The following is a 7,563-nucleotide window of genomic DNA, read 5'->3' on the forward strand; positions in this document are numbered from 1 at the left end:
GGGTAAGTGGAAGAGCAAGGAATCGAGAGCTAAACTCTTTGGATTTGAGTCCTAGTTTCCAGTTCCCAGCTGGGTACCCTTGGACAAGTTGTCTGCCTTTTTAAGCCTCCATTTTCCCATGATTAAAATGGAATTACAATACTCTTGATCTCAGGGGTTGTTGTAATGTTATATGGCAGAATGTGCAATGCCTCCTGCATTAGAAGTGGTGTTAGCTGTGTACCAGCAGTGGCACGCCTGATGAAACTGAATGCCACTTCTCCCACAGAGAGAGGAATCTTCTGGGAAAAGTGAGGCAAAGGATTATTAAGTGCCATTCTCAAAGGAACAACTCAAGTCCTGGTCAATACAAATATATTCTAACATTACCAAAGAATCATTTAAGTGTCAAATATAACCAACATATAAACATATGAGAAGAGGGCTTCCCCTGGTGGCACAGTGGTTGAGAATCTCCCTGTCAATGCAGGGAACATGGGTTCAAGGCCTGGTCTGGGAAGATCCCACATGCCGCAGAGCAACTAAGCCCATACGCCACAACTATTGAGCCTGAGCTCTAGAGCCCGCGAGCCACAACTACTGAGCCTCCGTGCCACAGCTACTGAAGCCCGCGCACCCAGAGCCCGTGCTCCACAAGAGAAGCCACCGCAATGAGAAGCCCATGCACCGCAACGAAGAGTAGCCCCCGCTCGCCACAATTAGAGAGAAAGCCCATGCATAGCAACAAAGACCCAACGCAGCCAAAAATAAAAATAAATTTAAAAAAAACAAAACTAAAAATCTTAAAAAAAAAATAGAAGAAATTCATGCGAAGTTGGGATCCAAAACTACTTTCTAAATGAAAAACTTACTATCCACCTATAGGCTGGTAACCTTAGATCATGCCAACATAATTTCTATCTTTATTCTCAAAAAGGCATTCATGATGCTAGGAGGAAGGTGGAGGGCTGCTGCTCAAACCCCACATGCTTCTATCTCAGCATACCCAGGACTCTCAGGTATGGATCTTCAGCAACAATGTTAAGGGGACAATGTTGTCAAGAATATAAGAAAGTTTAAGTTAAGCACCTGTTCATTTCTGGCAGCATGAAAGACTAAGTGCTTGCCTACTGAAATTGACTAATAAACTTATGCAAAACTTTAACATCCAAGTGAGAAACCCAGAGCTTCACTTTCCAATCCACAAGGGGGATAGAGAAGGAAGTCCAGAACTTGCTCAAGAAGAAGGGTCAAATAGGAGACCCTAGCCCATAAAGCTGACATCCCAAAAAGCCACCCCTCAGTGTAACAGTGAACTTGAAATAAAGCACTCCTACTCCAACCCCACCAAGGGGGTTAAGGAAGATTGCCTGTTTTGAACCTTGGCACTGAATGGAGATGGGGAAAATTTGCCCCTGATACTTTATAACCACAAGTCAGTGAGTTTTACAAAGTTTTGCAGCACAAATCACACTGGTCAAAAAAACTTTAAGCTGAGAATTTAGTTTAACATGGCCCTGAACTGGTACTGTCCTTAAGTTACTCAGCAGAAGCAAACATTCTAACCTATATTCTAGTTTTAAAAGTCTCTCCTTAGCTGTGTCTAATATTCTGTTAAACCCACCTATTGGATTTTAAAAATTCATTTTCATTTCTAGATGCTCTATTTGGTTCTTTTCCAAATCCATTTGGACAAAATTCTGTATAAATTATCAGAATGTAACACAGAGAGACAAAGATTGGAAAATATGAAACAGGTTTAACGTATGTTATCAGAGTTACAGAAGGAAAGAGAGAGAGAACAAGGCAGAGACAATGAAAATGAAATAGCTGAGAATCTTCCAGAATTGACAAGAGACAATCCAAGAAGCCCAAAGATTCTGAAGCAGGATAAAAAACAAAAAACAAAAACAAAATCTGCACACAGACATATCCTGGTGATACAAAACAGAGATAAAGAAGAGGTTTTAAAGACAGCTGGAGAAAAAGAAGGTTGATTACCTTCAAAGGCATTATCAACTGTTAAGCTGATAGCTTATTTCACAACAGAAATAACTGAAGGCAGAAGACAGTGGAATAATAACATCAATGTGCTGTGGAATTAAAGAAACCTGAGCTAGAGTTAGAGTTGGGACAGGCCTGGAGGGGAAGTTCTCATACCTAGCTACACATCACCAATTACAGAGAGAGCAAACATCTCCATCACAGAAAGGTGTTGCCTGCTTTACCACCAACCAGGAAGAAGAAAACTTCTCTCCCCTGAGCACAGGCCAGCCAGTCAGAGACTACAGAAGCCCACCAATGAGAAGTCTCCATACTTTGAACTCCCAGCTTCCTCCAGTGGACCCTTGGGTTAATACAGTCCCTCCCAATTCCCCCTTTTACCTTAGAGAAGCAAGTTTCCTTTCCTTGCTCTCTGATTTGCCTATGGTCCACCGTAGTTCATGTACCCAGAATTGCAATTCCTCTGGCTACTCCCGAATAAACTCGCTTTTCCTGGTAAAATAACTGATTGTAGTATTAAAGTTGACAGTGCTAAAAGATTTCTCAATCTAGAATTCTCAACACTTCAAAAAATATTTCTTAAATGAGATAAAGATATTTATACACTAAAATGGAGTTTGCTATCAGACCTTCACTAAAAGAAATGCTAAAGGATGAATCTTGACTCCTACTGCATACTATATAAAAATTATTTCTATATGAATCATAGATCTAAATATGAAAGGCAATACAATAAAGCATTTAAAAGAAAACATGAATGTTTCTTCTTTACTTTGGAGTAGGAAAGGTTTTTAAAACTGGACACCAAAACCACTAGCCATAAAAGAAAGAAAACCGATCAACTGGACTTTATTAAAACTAAGAACTTTTGCTTATTAACAGATAACATTAAGAGAATGAAGAACAGTCCCCTGCCTGGGAGAAGATATTTGCAATACATAAATCTGACAAAAGACTCATATCCAGAAAATATAAGTAACTCCTACACATCAATTAAAAAAAAAGCCAGTTAAAGAAAAAGGGCAAAAAAATGGAATAGGCATTTCACAAACAAGATATCCAAATGGCCAATAAGCATATGCAAAGATACTCAACATCATTTCCCTGATTAGATAAACTACACTAAACTCAAAAGGAGATAACTGTACACACCCAACAGAAATTAAAGAGTCTGAATTAAAAACGCTGAAAATACTGTGCTGGGGAGAATGTGAAGCAACTGGGTCTCTCATATGTGGCTGGCAGGGGGTCAGTTATTTGGAAGGACTGAGAAAAATTTGCCAACACCTGGCAAGACTATTCAAGAAAAAAGAAAAGCACAAATAAACAGTATCAGGAATGAGAAAGAAGCTATCACTATAGATCACATACACATTACACAGATAACAAGAGGAAATGGCAAACAACTTTGTACATTTCATCTAAAATTTCAAATTTATCAGGATAAATTCCTAGACAACAGCACCTTACCTAAAAGAACTCAATCGAAACTGACTAGAAGAAACAGAAAATCTGAACAGTTCCACAATCATTAAATAAATTGAACCAGTGATCAGCAATCTTAGTATATAGAAAAGTTCAGGCCCAGGTGGATTTCAGGAAGTTTTGTCAAATATTCAAGGAAGAAATAATTACAGTCTTACAAAACTTTTCTAGAAACAGAGTACAAAGGAACACCTGTAACTTATTTTATAAGCTAGTAAAACCTTAATAGAAAAGCCCAAGGGTGGAAAGGAAGTATATACACAGGCAATCTTACTCATGAACACAGATGAAAAACACCTGAAAAAAGTACATATATAATATACACCCCCCCACAAATATATATAAATATGTAAATAAATATGTGTTTGTGTATGCATGCAAACCGAATCCAGCAATGTATAAGGATAATATAACATATCATGACAGATTGGCACTGACCCCAAGAATGCAAGGGTACTTCAGACAATTAACCTAATTCATCAATTTAACATATTAAAGATGGGAAAAAATCATATAATTATCTCAAAAGATATAGTAAAAACATTTGATAAATGCTCTCAAGCATGATAAAAACTTGCCAAGTAATAATAGAAGGTAACTTTATTAACTTAATAAAGGGTATTTATAAAAACACCTATAGCAAATACCATACTTACTGATGAAACACTGAGAATGTCTCCCTTGAAATAAGAAATATGGGCAGGAAGTCCTCTGCTATCACTCCAGTCAACACTGCACAACAAATCCTAACAAGCACAGTAAGACAAGAAAAATAAAGATATAAAAATTGATAAGAAACAAAACTTCTACTACTCATAGATAACAGAAAAATGCGAAAGAAACTAGAAATACATTATTACAATTGTGCTCAGCAAGGCAACTGAACACAAAAATTAACACACAAAAATCAGTCTGATATCTAAATACCAGCAATAGACAATAAAAATAAATAAAAGATAGTTACAACGGCATAAAAAATGCAAACTACCTAGAAAAAAAAATCTAAGAAAATAATACACGAAAATCCACTGTGTGAAAAAGTATAAAACTTAATTGAAAGACAATAAAGACCAAAATAGATAATGTCATGTTCAAGGATCAGAGGGCTCTGTATGATAAAGATGTACATTTTCCCCAAAGTGACCTTATAGATTCAATGAGATTCTAATAAAAATTCACAAGTTTTCATTAAAGTTAACAAGCTTATTCTAAAACTTATATGAAAGTACAAAGGCTGCAAACAGCCATGACAATTTTCAAGAACAAGGTGAGCGGATTAATTCTCAGAAATTATCAACTCCTATAATGTTACAGTAATATTAGACTGTGATGTGATAACATGGTGAGAGACAGCCTAATCTGCTGAACAGATGAGAGCTCAGGAGCAGACCTGTGTGTGTGTGACATCTGATGGATGAGAGCGGTTTTGCAGATCTGTGGGTAAAATATGGACTTCATAGTAAGGCGACGCTGGAAAAAAGTGAAATGCAATCCTTATGTCACATTAATACACAAAACCTCTTCCACTTTTATGACTGGGAAAAAGCAAAGCTATGTATGAGGTATTTAGAAGATAATACAGAACAATAGCTTTAAGATACCCTTCTCTATTATGAGGTCATAAATCAGTAATAAAAAGAAAACATAAAGGAAAAAGATTAATTGAACACATTAAAGTTAATTTTTATTCATCAAAAAGTACCATCAACAATGGGAAAAGACAAGCCACATCCTGGGAGAAGTTACTTGTAAACATTTAACCAACAAGAATTGGTACCCAGAATATGTGAAGAACTCCTATGAACTTATAATAATGGGCAAAAAGACTGGAAATGAAAATTATAATTACAATTCATGCCTAAAGCCCACTAGATTAGCAAGAATTAATAAGTCTGACAAAATTAAGTATTGCCAAGGATGCAAACTGAATCTCTTACGGTGCTGGAAGTGGTCCACTTCGGAAAGTAAGTTGAACGTACACACGACCGATGACTTAGCATCATTACTCCTAGAGAAATTCTTGCACACTCCTAAGAGACACGCACAGCAGTATTCATGACAACATTGCTTGTGATAGCAAAAGCAAATAAGCAAACAACAAAAAAATGATGAATGATCCAAATATCTATCAACAGTAGAATAATACTACAGTATTTTCATTCAGTGGAATACTAGTCAGTAATGAAAATTAATTAATTTTGAGATTAACATGAGTGAACCTCAAAAACAAAATACTGAAAGTTAGAGTATAATGAAATAATATGCATACAAATTCAAAACAGGCAAAATAGTCATTGGGTAGAGATACACACATAGTTGGGAAAACTGTGAAGAAAAATGAGTGAAAAACTATCACAAAAATCAGGATAGTGACTATTATGGAGAGAGTGAGGTGAGGGTATGTGATCGAGAAAGGGCACACAGAGACCTTTCACTGATAATGTTCTATATCCTAATCTGAACAGCTGGTGCACTAGCGTTGGCTTTATTATTCTTTAAAGTACACATTTACATGTCATACACTTTTCTGTATTTATGATATTTTACAACAGAAAGAAATTAACTTATCACATTTTCATTTAACTTTCGGTAATAAAATACTTTATTGGTACCTTTTACTGTCAAAAACAGAGTAATGTTTCCATTGCTTAGCTTCCATCTTTAAATGAAAAGCTTTTTTTTTTTAAAAAAAAGGAAAAAAATCATTTGATTCTGTCAAAAAACCAGCTACAACTCACTTTTGCAAATAGTTAGGTTCTCTCACTTTAAATACCTTAATTCACTGGTCTTCACAATAAATAACTGTATATAAAAGGAGACAATGGCCTGAACAATTTTGCAGAGAACATTTTACACATCTTAAAAAACTAAGCCTAAATGCTACCCCAACTAAAAACTTGTAAGAATATTTAGTAAGAGTTATTATAAAATTGAATTCATGTAGCACCAAGAAATTTGGGATTTATATAATATTTCAGATGATATGATTTACTGAGAAAAAAGAGTAATGATTTGTCTTCTATGAATTTTCAGGGGTTTCTATACAAATAGAAAGAATTCAATATAGGTCCCTTTTAAAAGCCAAAGGCTCAAAAATCTATGCATGCCTTTCACCATATCTCCAATTTGTGGATCTAGCAATTGACCATATGGTAAAAGATCCATGTGTGATAAATAACACAGTACAGTCATATGTGAATATAATTTCTTACTCATCTTGTCTCCTTAATATAAGTTACACCTCAATTAAAACATCATTCTATCTGCAAGTTATATATTTCTCTAAAATATTCTGTAATTCAGATTTCCATTTAGACAACCTTCCCCTCCTCCCCTTTTCTCAAATCAGTATGATCTTATGGTATACCTCATTAAATTGTTTGGTTTTTCTTCCTTCAGTGAAACTCCTCCTCAACTCAAAGTATTATAATAACACAGATGTAGCTTAATCAACATATTAGAAAAAAAGGATAATACATACATATGGATCCATGCTAAATAAGACAATACAAAGCCAAAAACACACGACACCATGCTATGTTCATCTATTCTGAACCACCACAAGAAGGCCCTGATAGGGCCCTGGCTCATGTAAACTGATGTCCCAGACACCCCTAGTGTCCTATACTCCAGCATAATTAACTGTTCTGTTAAAGACGTTTCCATGTTTATTTCTGTTTGTTCAAAACAGTCTACAGCAACTTTGACTCCTAATCCCGAACATGATGCTAAATTTGTAACACATTATAATTTTAATCAAGCCACAGATTATAACCTTAGTATTTTCTACTATTACCCATTTGTTTAAAAACAGACACTGAGGGGGCTAGGCAACAACACAAAGTTGAGGGATTTTTGTCTCTGCCTTCTCTTGATTAGTTGGGGATTTTAGATGTGTCATTTAATTATTCTCTGCTTCAGTGAAAAAGGATCCTTTAAGCAACTGCCCAAAGATCTTAATTTAAAACCAAGTAGGTTGACTCAGTGGTCGGTAGGTGAAGAGCCCTTATCCACACACTCCACCCATAACACTCTGTCCTCTCTTTGGGAACAGGATGCTCCCGACCCACCTTCAGCACAACACATTCCATCCCT

Source organism: Phocoena phocoena, chromosome 16, assembly GCF_963924675.1.
Source record: "Phocoena phocoena chromosome 16, mPhoPho1.1, whole genome shotgun sequence".
Lineage (NCBI taxonomy): Eukaryota > Metazoa > Chordata > Mammalia > Artiodactyla > Phocoenidae > Phocoena > Phocoena phocoena.